Below are 13,554 nucleotides of genomic sequence, written 5' to 3'. Positions count from 1 at the left end.
TAGTAATGTGGTTGAAGCACTAGTGCTGGCTTCCCACTGGGGTGGTGGTGGGGGAGAGAAAGCCCTAAGCCTGGATGTGCTATCTGGCTCTTGGGGAAGAAGCACTCCCCCTCCCCCAGCAGACGCACTGCTATTCCCCCAACTGGGGGGGAAGAGGAAGAGGAGCACTTCTTCCCATGAACCAGACTGTGTCAATGGCATCAGGCCAATGTGAGCAGCGGAGGCAGTTCCTGGGACTGGCACAGGGCATGAAGGCAAGTAAGAGGCCCCACTCCCTCATGCCCAGACCCCCGCACCCTCCAGCCTGCTCGTGCATCACCACCCTGCCGAGACCCCTTTCCTCCAGCCTGCTCCTGCACCCTTCCCTTGGCCAGACACCCTACCCCCAGCCTGCTCCTGAACCCACTATTGCTATTGCACCCTCCCTCCTGGCCACACACTGCGCCTTCCCTTGATCCTGCATCCTCCCCTCAAGGCCAGACACCCTACTTCCAGCTTGCTTCTGCCCCCTTCAGCCTATCCCATCTCCTGCCCAGATCCTGCACCCCCATTCCTCTCACTGGCAGCCCTGTCCCACACATTGAACTCCACATTTTTGTCCCAACCCCAGAGTTTGGGGGGAGGGGTCCACAAAATCCACTAACTTGGGCTCGTCACAGCATTTCAAATCAGCAGTGCTGCATGGAGCCCAGGACTCCACCACTGACCCCAGGCTCCATGCGGCACTGCTGCTGTGAAACATCGCGGTAGCATTTTAAAGCAGCAGCACCGCACAGAGCCCAGGGTCAGTGGGAGAGTCTCCAGCTGATTCCGGGCTTCTGCTCTTTTGCCTTCAAAGTGCAACAACAGCCCTAGGGCTGTTGCTACACTTCAAAGGCGGAGGTGCCCTATCGATTAATTGAATAGCTGATGCAAAAATGCATCAACTATTTGATTAGTCAATTACCTGATACTTAACATCCTTACATAAGATATTGAGGGATTCTGGGCAGGGAGTCAATGTGGTAGACACACCGGCAAAAACAGGGTTGGAGCTGATGATGCAAGTAGGAGGGAAGTGCAGAGGCTGGGGATGAGGGTGACAAAATGTTGGGATTAGTGGCATAGGGTAGCAGTTAGGGTGCAAGAGAGGCAGGAGTTAATGGCAAAGGGGGCACAGGATTGGAGTCCGGAGGGAAAAGTCCATGGCAGCCAAGGGAAATGGGGGGACACTATGCCCAAGTAGGGGGGAAGTGGCACCAACATACAAGTATACTCAGGGTGCCATTATCCCTAAGGCTGGCCCAGGCTGGGGCACATATTTTGGTGTACTGCTAACATGTTAATTGCATATTTGCATATTCATTATTTGTGTGATAAATATGCAATTAAAATGTTACCGGTCTGCCAAAAGTTTGTGAATGGTTTTGCCAACCCGCAGTATAAAAAGGTTGGGAACCACTGCTCTATAGACCATATTTCAGAGTGTTAATGCACATTATGAAACTTGTAGTTTGCTGTAGCAAGGTTTACCTGGGACAGTTAGAGTAGTAAATCCACACAGCAAATTATTTCAAAATAGTGTCGAAATACTGTCAATCTGGAAGACTGCTTACTCTGACTCCTGTAACCCTGATTATATGAGAAGTAAGGGAAGTCAGAGGAAAAGTGCTCTATTTCAAAATAAGTGCTGTGTAGACAGTCCCTATTTCGTAATAAGCTGTGTAATTGACGTAGCTCAATTTGCATAGCTTATTTCGAGTTAAGCCCTGCTGTGTAGAAACACCCAATCTGTTGCTATACTTTGGAAAACCTACTCCTCTGGTACACATTGCTGTGCAATTTATATAAGAACTTGCCTATCTTCTAAGATTAAAATACATCATAGTGTATCTTTAAGTGGTGCTAAAGCACTCAGCAATACCAAAAACTTCCAGCTACTAATTTATATGCATAAAAGCAATTCACAAGTTCATGACCACTGTAGTTTCAGCAAAACTTGTTCAAGTGTTGTGTGCATGAAAACAATACACATCTTTCACACATTTCACTTGAAAGATTTTCCCTTACAAAATCAAAAAAATGGACAAAGCTAGAAATGTGAATTTTGGCATGTTGCGTAGCACTAGACGAGACAGGAAAATTATTCAAGTTTGAATAAAGTCAGTGAAGTTGGTTCAAAGTTATCACCATTACATATTTTTATACATATTTTTTTCTGACACATTGAAATTAGAATAATAAACACTAGAACTGAAAGGGACCTCGAGAGGTCATCAAGTCCAGCCCCCTGCACTCATAGCAGGACCCAGCACCATCTAGATCATCCGTGATAAATGTCTATCTAACCTGCTCTTAAATATCTTCAGAGATGGAGATTTTGCAGCCTCCCTAGACAACTTATTCCAGTGTTTAACAACCCTAACAGTTGGGAAGTTTTTCTTAATGTCCAACCCGAACCTCCCTTGCTGCAGTTTAAGCCCATTGCTTCTTGTTCTATCCTCAGAGGTCAAGGAGAACAATTTTTCTCCCTCCTCCTTGTGACACCCTTTTAGATACCCAAAAAGCACTATCATGTGCCCTCTCAGTCTTCTCCTTTCTTAACTAAACTTGCCCAATTCTTTCAGTCTTTCCTCATAGCTCATGTTCTCTACACCTTTAATCATTCTTATTGTTCTTCTCTGGACCTTCTCAAACTTCTCTACATCTTTCTTGAAATGTGGTGCCCAAAACTGGACACAGTACTCCAGTTGAGGCCTAATCAGTGCAGAGTAGAGCAGAAGAATGACATCTCTTGGCTTGCTCACAGCACTTCGGTTAATGCATCCTAGAATCATGTTGTTTTTTTTCCGCAACAGCATCACACTTTTTACTCAAATTTTTCTTGAGGTCCACTATGACTCGTAAATCCCTTTCTGCAGTACTCCTTCCTAGACAGTTGCTTCCCATTTTGTATGTGTGAAATGGATTGTTCCTTCCTAAGTGGAGCACTTTGCATTTGTCCATTATTAAACTTCATCCTGTTTACCTCAGACCATTTCTCCAGTTTCTTCACTTTGAATTATGACCCTCTCTTCCAAAGCAGCTGCAATCCCTCCCAGCTTGGTATCATCTGCAAACTTAATAAGCGTACTCTCTATGCCAATATCTATATCATTGATGAAGATATTGAACAGAACCAATCCCAAAACAGACCCCTGTAGAATTCCATTTTTTATGCCCTTCCAGGAGGATTGGGAACCATTAATAACTACTCTCTCAGAACAGTTATCCAGCCAGTTGTGCACCCACCTTGTAGAAGCCCCATCTAAGTTATTTTTGCCTAATTTATTAATAAGAAGATCATGTGAAATCATATCAAATGCCTTACTGAAATCTAGATATACCATGACCACCACTTCTTCCTTATCCACAAGTCTTGTTATCCTTTCAAAGAAAGCTATCAGATTTGTTTGACATGATTTGTTCTTTTGAAATCCATGCTGACTATTAACTATCATTTTATTATCTTCCTAGTGTCTGCAGATGAATTCCTTAATTAATTGCTCCATTATCATTCCTGGCACAGAAGTTAAACTGACTAGTCTGTAGTTTCCTGGGTTGTTCTTATTTCCCTTTTTTTAGATGGGTACTATATTTGCCCTTTTCTAGTCTTCTGGAATCTCTCCCATCTTCCATAATTTTTCAAAGATGATAGCTCAGATACCTCCTCTATCAGCTCCTTCAGTACTCTGATGCATTTAATCAGGCCCTGGTGACTTGCAGACATCTAACTTTTCTAAGTGATTTTTGATTTGTTCTTTTTTTATTTTATCTTCTAAAGCTACCCCACTCCCACTAGCATTTACTATGTTAGGCATTCCTTGATCATTAGACTTCTTGGTGTCAAATATCAGAGAGGTAGCCGTGTTAGTTTGAATCTGCAAAAGCGACGAGGAGTCCTGTGGCACCTTATAGACTAACACATTTATTGGAGCATAAGGTTTTGTGGGCAAAGACACACTTCATCAGATGCATGTAGTGGAAATTCCAGAGGCAGGTATAAATATACAGAGATAACGAGGTCAATTCAGTCAGGGAGGATGAGGCACACTCCTAGCAGCTGATGTGGAGTGTGAACACCAAGAGAGGAGAAACTGCTTTTGTAGTTCACAGTCTTTGTTTAATCCTAAAATGATGGTGTCAAATTTGCAGATGAACTATAATGAGTACCTCTCATTTTTTGAGGAGTAACATTAGTTGGAATCAAGGGGTCTGATTCGGACTAATGCGGCCCGGAGCACACTTCCTGGTTCGAATCAGCTGGTGATCAGAACAGCGCGTGGGTGAGATTATGCTAATGAAATGTGGGATATTTAAATCCCCGCTTCTATCTTTCCTACACAGTGAAATTAGCTTGCTTTTGGGCCCTTAATAATGTCCCTTTAAAAACTGCCAATTCTTTTCAGTTGTTTTTCCCCTTAGCCTTGCTTCCCATGGAACCTTACCTACCAGCTCTCGGAGCTTATCAAAATCTGCCTTCCTGCAATCCATTGTCTCCATTTGGTGGTTCTCCCTTCTACCATTCCTTGGAATCATGAACTCTATGATTTCATGATCACTTTCACCCAAGCTTCCTCCATTTTCAAATTCTCAACCAGTTCCTCCCTATTTGTTAAAATCAAATCTAGAACAGCTTCCCCCCAATAGCGTTTTCAAACTTCTGAAATAAAAAATTGTCTTCAATGCAATCCAAAAACTTATTGAATAGCCTGTGCCCTGCTATGCTAGTTTCCCAACATATGTCTGGATTGTTGAGGTCCCCCATCACCACCAAATCCTGCGCTTTGGATGATTGTGTTAGTTGTTTAAAAAAAGCCTCATCTACCTCTTCTACCTGGGTAGACCCCCAGGATGACATCACTCTTATTTTTTACCCCTTTTAAGCTAACTTTTTATTTGTGGGGGAAGGAATCTGATAATGAAGATAAATGTATTAATTGAATAGAATATGGCAAGCTTACACAGTGCATTGGGTCTCTTGACCAGCAAGAGGAATCAGGGAATCAAATATGTAAAAAAATAAAGGGAATATGTGTTTCAATGAGTGAAGTGTAAACTGATGTTGGAAAGGATTGCACTGCACTTGAGTTGTTTATTTTGGCTAAGGTTGCTGGGAATTCCAGTAGCAAAATCAAAGGTTAAGGTCAAGTGGCAGTAAAGTATAAAGGTGAATCAAATAATATTAGGGTGAATAAAAGCAGTTTATGACTCTCTAGATTGCAGTTGTTTTGATGAGTTATATGAAAGAACTACAATCTTTTTATGGGTAGGTAATTGATCATGTTTGAAAAATGGATTTTTTTTGTTTTATTTTCTAAATTGATAAAATTGAGATTGCAGCTTTACTTGATTTTTCATTTGGGAATATTGCCTATTTGATTGACCTAATCTGCAGAACCAGGAGAGATAATATGCTGTGCCTAGTGAAACATGAGTCCTAAAAGGTGTTTATCTTCAAAGCATAACAAACTGTTTAGTAGCTCGCCCTAATCTATATGTGGCTAATCTTATCCAAACACCCATTTGCAGAGTGGCTGGCAGTTCTGCAGCATGGGGAGTGTGGTGATAGGAATATAGGCAGGATGCACAATATATATACACCTGTTGCATCCTTTGGAACATAGCTCCACGGACAGTTTCTCCTCTGAAGTGTGTTGGGGATGTTGAAGGAGCTGGGCTATGGTTTATGGGCCAGGTCTGTGTATGGTAGTTGGGTCATAACAAAAGATGTGAAACCTGTTGCTGCAATAGTAGCACACTATTCTGTAGTGTGAGGAGGAAGATTCCTTTCACCTATGACTACCTCAGACCTACCCTGTGCACAGCCCATTTAATTCAGCTGTGCACTGAGAATAGTATTTACCCCATGTAATATAAGAACATTATGCACAAGTGTTGCATACTTGCATTTTATTTTGTAATTTCATTATGCAGTGCAAATACAGAGGTATTATCAAGCTAATGTGAATTGATTTGAGATAATTATTCACACCTTTCAAACTAAAGGTACCTAAAGTGTTTTTTAGAACTCCTGGGCCATATGCTTTCATATTGTGATTCCACTGATTTCATAGTTAACCTATAGATGAATTGGGCTCCATGTGATCATAGGCAGAGCCATGGCATAATAAAGCAATGCAAGTAAAATGACAATCAAACTATTTTCAATAGTTATGCAACATTAGTTGAAAACAAAGGATTTAAATTCACATAATGTACCTATTAGAACTGATTGTGAATTTTCTGACAAAACATAGTTTCAGTAGAATTTACCAATTCTTCACAAAAACATCTTATCAAACTTTTGTCAAATAATCGGTGAGGAGGAAAATAGGCTAGCATAGACACAGCCGATACTTTTGTGATGTTGTCAGGTAGGTATCATTATCTGAAACCAGGGAAATTTGTCCTAATAAATATATCTAAGTAGACCAGACTCTTCGTTTTTAATTAGTACTGAAATGTACTGAATTGTGCAAGGAGACAGCAGGGTGCCAAATTTTGCTTTATAAAGTTTCTGGCCAGGTGTGGCTATTTATGCTCTTTATAAAGTAAAGATCTCAAATTCAGTGTCCTGGACAAATTCCAGTTCTGGTCTGAATTGCTTTATCACATCATTCTGAGCTGTAATAGCAGCTCTGCTCCTGCAGAACCAGGCTCTCGGGCAACTGTGCATAGATTACAAATCACTCTGGGACTGAAGGAGCAACACTGTAAATAAATTAATCTTACATTTTATATAAATGGAAGATCATGATTATTTACTATGTATCTGAAAACAGAAGTTGATAGTTTATCATGCTATAGTACATAAGGGTTTCGTATCCAGAGTGCTTTATAAAACATTTTTCATTATTGGCACTGAATTTGGCCAAAACTCGGGTTTTCCAGTTTGCAGTAAATCTCAATATTTAGAAATTTGGTTTTGTTCAGATTTCTTGTGAACCAGAACTTCCATGAAAATTGCTGTCTGGAAACACTGATATAGTTTCTCAGTGTCATGGACCCTGGAAACATTGGCTGGAACAGCCTGCCGGGAAACCAGGAAGGATTCTATCTTCCTCTTCACTGGTGATTTGACAAAAGTTTGTCAACTGTAAGCTGTTTCTGTGAAACATTTCAGGTTCAAAGAATTGGTTAACTCTAGTGAAACTGTTTTGTCAGAAAACTCACAGCCGGTTCTAATAGGTACATTATCTGAATTCAAATCCTCTGATTCCTTTCATCCTATCACTCATTGTGTTTTTGGGCAAATTCTAGTTCATACTTATTAAGGCGGAGCTGGAAAACTACAAAAATGCTTCATATTGCATTTCAGGTAGCTCTGTGCCCTAGGGAAAATGGAACTGGAGTGGAGAGTAGCTTCTTTAGCCGCTCATTAAGCTGTGTCAGTGCACTGCTCACTCTAATATGAGCTGAGGCAGCTCTGGGATTTGGTTTTAGACTGCTCCTAGCAACAGGGTATGTTTAGAGCTACCAGCTAAATTCCTTCTATGTTTACAGACAAGAGTTTGAAAAAATCAAGTGAATTCTAAATGAACAACATTTGTGCTGCTACTTGTTCAGCCTTTTGAAAAGGAAAAGCTTCTAGATCTGATCATTTTAGCTCTTTAACATATGAAACTCGTGTAGGACTGAGCCCCACTTGTTTATTCCTGTGTATGTTGTAGTTTATGTTGGTTTGTGTCACAAACTAGTGCTCTGTGTCCCGCAGACTATGCACACAGGACTGTGACAGAAGATGGCACCTCTCACTGACAGCAAACATAACTAAGATCTCTGCACTTGGACAGTGCCAATTAGGTAAACCTGCAGATACTCTGCTTGGAGAAGGGGAGCTTAAAAAAGTAAAGCTGGACACAGGAGACAATTAGACTCAGAAAGGACCCTGTGAGTGAGCCCAACTTCTGTAGGGAAGTGAGTTTGTCCACGAGCAGAGATTTAGAGAGAATCCAGGGGCAAGCGTAGGCATCTGGTAGCCTAGGCAAGGGAAGGCTTTGCCTTTCCAAATCACCAGACATGGCCTCACCTACACTCTGTCCCAAGAATGCCTGCTGTAGGTGTTTTGGGGGTGGAGTGAGGCTGCTCCCATTGCTTGCCTTCCCTGTGCTCCTGGCCAGGCAGTCTGGAGCCATGTTGCTTCCTCTCTCTCTGGTGCCTGATCTGCACCACATGCCCTCCTTCCCCCGGTGCTCTGGGGAGGTGGGAGAAATGCCGTGCACCTTCCTCCCTCCCCCAGTGCTCCAGAGAGCACAGGCATGCTTGCCCTCTCCCGTCTCTGCCCTTCCCCTTGGGGAGGGGCACATTTGGCACACTGCTCTGCCTCCTCCCTGTGGGGGGCGGGGCCTCAGCAGTGGGGAAGGGACTCTAAGTGGGGCTGGAGGCCTGCCTGCCCCAACTGCACCAACCGCCCAGGGGGCAAGACATCTGAAAACATAAAGGTTGAGTCTGGGCTGAGAGCTGGCCAGCTACAGGGACCTTCTGCACATGGATATTCCCAACTCTGTATGGAGGTCATTCCCTTAGTGGAATATTTGTCCCTTTTTCTGGGAACTCGGCATGCTCTGTGAGTTGGGATCTGTGTAGGAAGTGAGAGGCCCTACAATGTAATACCTTCTCTGCAAATGTCAGATAATTCCAGTTTAATAACTGAATCTATGGCTGGTTGCCCATTTAGTTCAAGTTATCTGCATATTTCAAAGCAACCAGATTGCACAAAATGGGTCTTTTGTGTATTTTATGTTGATGAATATGAACTTAGCCAGTCTAACCAATTTTAACGCTGATTTTCCTCTCTTGCATTTACACCATTGCAAAATAGGTGTATTTACCTCAATTAAGTTACTCCTGATAAAAATGCGGGTATTGAAGTGCAAAATTTTGCAATAAGACAATGTGTGCTGAAGCAGGCTTCTTATTTTTTATTTATTTTTATTTTTTTATTTTTTTAAATAATAATTAAAAGGTCAAAAACTAAAAGGTATCTGCTTATTTACAGCGTAGTGATAACACAAAATACATTTGTTAAGCTACAAAAAGAAACCTAATCAAAGAAGACAATACAGCAAGGTTGAGATATAAGAGTAGAGGCAGAAGCTCCAAATACAACTCAACAATTCATTGTAATTTAAAATCTGTTATTTATTTTCTTTGGTGTAAATATCCATGGAAGATCCTTTCTATGATCTTCCACAGTGGAATTCCTTATCAAATCAGATTAGAAATATAGGATTTCCCATTCCCCACCTACGGATTTCCTGATTATCTGGCAATTCCAGATGTAGCAAAAGCAGTAATAGGGAAGTTCCATTTAGGGCATGAAGCCAGCATAAATTTCCAAATTTAGACAGTATGTTTTTGACCCTGATAGATTGTGTTGCTATGATTATAATGGTTGGGCTAGTAACAGCAGTAGTTATAGCGACAGCTATTGTCTGAATATTTCCATTAGATCTATGGTTTTCAGACTCTCATAACTTTTTTCCAAACTTTCAGCTTGGTCTCTGCTTGAAAGTAAGCTTTTTGAAAAGTTTAAGCAAACTTTTAGTTTTTTCTGGTTTGAGAGAGAAAAAATATATATATTCTACTGCTGAAGCAGCTGAGGGACAGAAAATAGAAAATCGACTATCTTCTTCTTTATATGGCTAATATAGATATTATGTTACCATCATAAACGTTTCTTTTAACTAATGGAACATGTTGTTCTAGTAGTTATGCTAGTGCCCCCTGAAAAAAATGTAGGACCTTTTAATTGAAATCATCATGTGCTCAGTAGTTTGTGTAATTAGATTAAATACTTTTCCCAATATGCCAACGTTGCCTAATCAAGATGATGGAATGCAGCATTTCAATTTTTTTGAACAGTTTGTGAGAGCACAAAAATGTTTAATACTAACATTATTTAAAGCAACCAAACTAGTTTGAGGTTTTTGCATGCAACTCAACCATTTCTGAAAAAATGTGAGCTGCTTAGGAAAAATGCTGGTAAAATCCTTAGCCCTGACAACTGATTTGTCTATATTACTGATTTTTGGGAAAGAAAATCTTTGAAAATATTTTAAGGGCTACACTGAACTTGAACTGGTCCATGAATGAATCAAGAAGAATGTGACCCATAAACTAAGCATTTATACCTAATATAATTGTTAGAGTACTTTCTCCATTCTTTATACATACAGGCCTCAGAGAGTCTGTATGTTTTGCGTATGTTTTGCATAGGACATTCTTCAGCCTCATGAAGGCTGGCATCTAAGTCTGATACCATTTGCAATATGACCTAAACACATCTCTAGTAGTAGGTGTGTAATTTTTCTTTCCTCAGGTGTCTATTTTAATGGCATTTTTTTTGTTTTACAGAAACCAAGATATACTAAAGAAGTGAAAAAGCTTGTGAAAAGGGTTGACTTGGCACAAGCTAAGTAGGAAGCCATAGCTGTTCTGGAATTAAAGGAGAAGACAGACTTTCTGTGATGGAAAGTAAACCCCTAGAGGTCAGTATAACCATAGTAACATTAAAACATGGCAATCTACGCTTAAGTCATGTTAAGAATGCAATAAACCAGCTCTAGCAAAGAACTCCTATTTAAACATCGTCATCCTTAATTAACCCCTCCAGCAGGGGTGACTGGAAGCCACAAATGTTTCTAGGTAGCAAAAGCAATCATTGTGTTATGACACAATGTGCTGTGAGGTTGCTAGGGTGGAAACTGAGCCCTGTGCCTGGAGGGGAAAGAAAGCACAGGAGTAAACTGTACAGAATGACCAGTGGAGGGAATGGAGTGCCCTAGAGCAGATCAGCTGGCACAACAGGGGAGTGTAGTATAACACAAAGAAGTAAAGTCAGTTGATAGGCCTTGAAAGGTACAGAAGACAGCATGGACGAAGCCAGCCACTGAGATGGAAACTGGATGGCTGTAGACAAAGTGGTGCCGGTGAGCAGAAAGAACTCAGGCCTACCTGAGTGGTTTGAGCTTTTTGACAATGTTTGCTAAATAAAGTGGGCCATCAGTGTTTCCTCTGTTTCCATCCATGTGCGGAATACATTTTGTTACGTGTACCACAAATAGAAACATGTGCTGCCCATTGTGAGCGCTCTGCTAATCAGTGTCTGGATATTGCTAATGGTCTGCAAGTCAAGGGCAGCGCTCTCATGTGTTTTTATCTAAAGTGGGTCTCTGAGAATATCTTCTATCCTGAAAGGAGTGAAGTGAAATGCATTTATCCCTCACTACTCCAGACTATTATAACAATGAGAGGAGAACATTCATGGACAAACATCAAAAAGAGCATAGGCTTAAAGAATCATAGGACTGGAAGAGACCTTGAGAGGTCTAGGTCCTTGCACTCATGGCAGAACTAAGTATTCTCTAAGCCATTCCAGACAAGTTTGTCTAACTTACTCTTAAAAATCTCCTGTGATGGAGATTCTATAGCCTCTCTAGACAATTTATTCCAGTGCTTAATCACCCTAACTTTTTCTTAATGTCCATCCTAAATTCACTTTTCTGCAACTTAAGTCTATTGCCTCTTATCCTATCCTCTGCAGTTCAAAAGAACATTTTTTTCTCCTTCCTCCCTGTAACAACCTTTTCTGTATTTGAAAACTGTTATCAAGTCCTGTGTCAGTCTTCTCGTCTTCAGACTAAATTAAGCCCTTTTTTTCCTAATCTTCCCTTATATGCAATTTTTTAAAACCTTTGTTCTTCTCTGGACTTTTTCCAACATGTCCACATCTTTTCTGAAATGTAGCACCCAGAACTGGACACAATAGTCCACTTGTGGCTTTATGAACATGGACTAGAGTGGAAGAATTGCTACTTGTGTATAAAACTCCTGCAAGAACATTTTAGAACGATGTTCGTGTGTGTGTTTTTTTTCTCAACTATGCTACACTCTTCACTTCACTCTTTAGCTTGTGGCCCACTATGACTCTGAGATCCCTTTCCACAGTACTCCTTCCTAGGCTGTCCTTCCCCATTTGGTACGTACACAACTGATTGTTTCTTCCTAAATAGAGTATTTTGCAGTTGTCCTTATTTAATTTAATACTATTTACTTCATTTCTACTATTTACCATTTCTCCAGTTTGTCCAAATAATGTTTAATTTTAACTCTATCCTCCAAAGCACTTGCAATCCCTCTTGAACTTGGTATCATCTACAAACTTTATAAGTGTATTCTCAATGTCATTATCTAAATCAGTTATGAAGATATTGAACAGAACAAGGCCCAGAACTGATTACTGGGGGTTCCCCCTTGATATATGGTTCCAGCTTGATTGTGAACCACTGATGATTACTCTTTGGGAATGGTTGTCCAACCAGTTTTGTACCCACTTTAAAGTGGCTCCATCCAGGCTGCATTTCCCTAGTTTGTTTAGGAGAAGGTCTGCCTGCCTAACAGATCAAAATTCATTGTGTACAATAGTAAGAATTTTATGAGAACAGTCTTTGCTTTGCAAACTGTGCAAAATTCATGTTGGATATGCTCACCCAAAGGCTATTTAAAACATGTAACTGTGGGCATACAATGCATTGACCAGGGTTTATTTGGGTTGAAATAGATGAGGAAGAGTGCACATGGTATTTGTAATCAGCACTCAAGCACAGAAACTCACTGAGAGCAGGTTTCAGAGAAAGTAATAAACAACTTTCATCATCCTTCCTTTTGTTGGGGTATGTCACAATCTTAAAGTTACTGTACTTAAACACAGTGAGTCTCTGTGTTAACTTCAGTTAGTTTTCAACACTACTTTGAAAACAAGGGAAAACCTAAAAATAATTATTTAAGATCTTGGATAATAGTGTGTCTAAAAGAGAACATTGGTCAATGCCTCACTCCAGGCACTTCAAAAAACTTCAAGAGGAGATACATTGTTTGTTTGTTTTTAAACTTTTGAATGAGCCTTGCCAATGGGCTCAACCCACATTTCAGCTTGGAATAAATTTGCAGAGCAGAATTATAAAATCCCTAAAGCAACAATAGCAAACAGATCATTACCACCAGTCAAAAGAGCAACCAGGACATGATTCTGATATACCAAATATACATGGGTTCAAAGCTGTTGACTGAAACAGAGTTGTTGTGCTGCAACCCAGAGCAGAATCAGGCCTATTGAGTTGATACTGCGAACACAAACACCCACTCACAGCTCATGAGACATTTTATAAGATAATTTTGGTTATGGTTCTGTTTACTCTTCTGCTGCTTATGTTAGAAATAGTTACATAAGAAAGTCTTTTGGTACTTAGGAGTAGATCTGTTCTTTTTACCCCTTTTCCTTAAAGTAATAATCCTTTTTGTGGTGTAACTCTTTCCACGATAATACATTGTGATGTTACACAGTATTATTTCATCTGGGGAGAGAGCTGCAGGAATTGATGAGCACCAATCTGATACAAATATTCTTACTTTTTAAGGACAGTGAGTTTTCAGAAAGTAGAGGTTTTTTTTATAATATCTTATAGTAGTAAAATGGTGTTAAGTGACCAGAAACTCTACTGACTTTTAATTTAATTTTCTTTCATTTTTCCA

The 13,554-nt window shown here is 40.3% G+C and overlaps 1 long non-coding RNA gene across 1 annotated transcript in view; it reads left to right on the top strand.

Moving 5' to 3' along the window:
- Positions 1 to 13,554, top strand: part of LOC142829866 (uncharacterized) — a 167,962-nt gene that overhangs the window by 99,706 nt on the left and 54,702 nt on the right. The window contains exon 2 of the long non-coding RNA XR_012904745.1: positions 10,378 to 10,511. This is a non-coding gene — a long non-coding RNA (uncharacterized LOC142829866). The remainder of the gene's footprint in view (positions 1 to 10,377; positions 10,512 to 13,554) is intronic.

This window comes from Pelodiscus sinensis, chromosome 6, assembly GCF_049634645.1.
Source record: "Pelodiscus sinensis isolate JC-2024 chromosome 6, ASM4963464v1, whole genome shotgun sequence".
NCBI classification, from domain to species: domain Eukaryota; kingdom Metazoa; phylum Chordata; order Testudines; family Trionychidae; genus Pelodiscus; species Pelodiscus sinensis.
The sequence above is the reverse complement of the archived record's forward strand: the minus strand, read 5'-3'. Positions and strand labels throughout refer to the sequence as shown.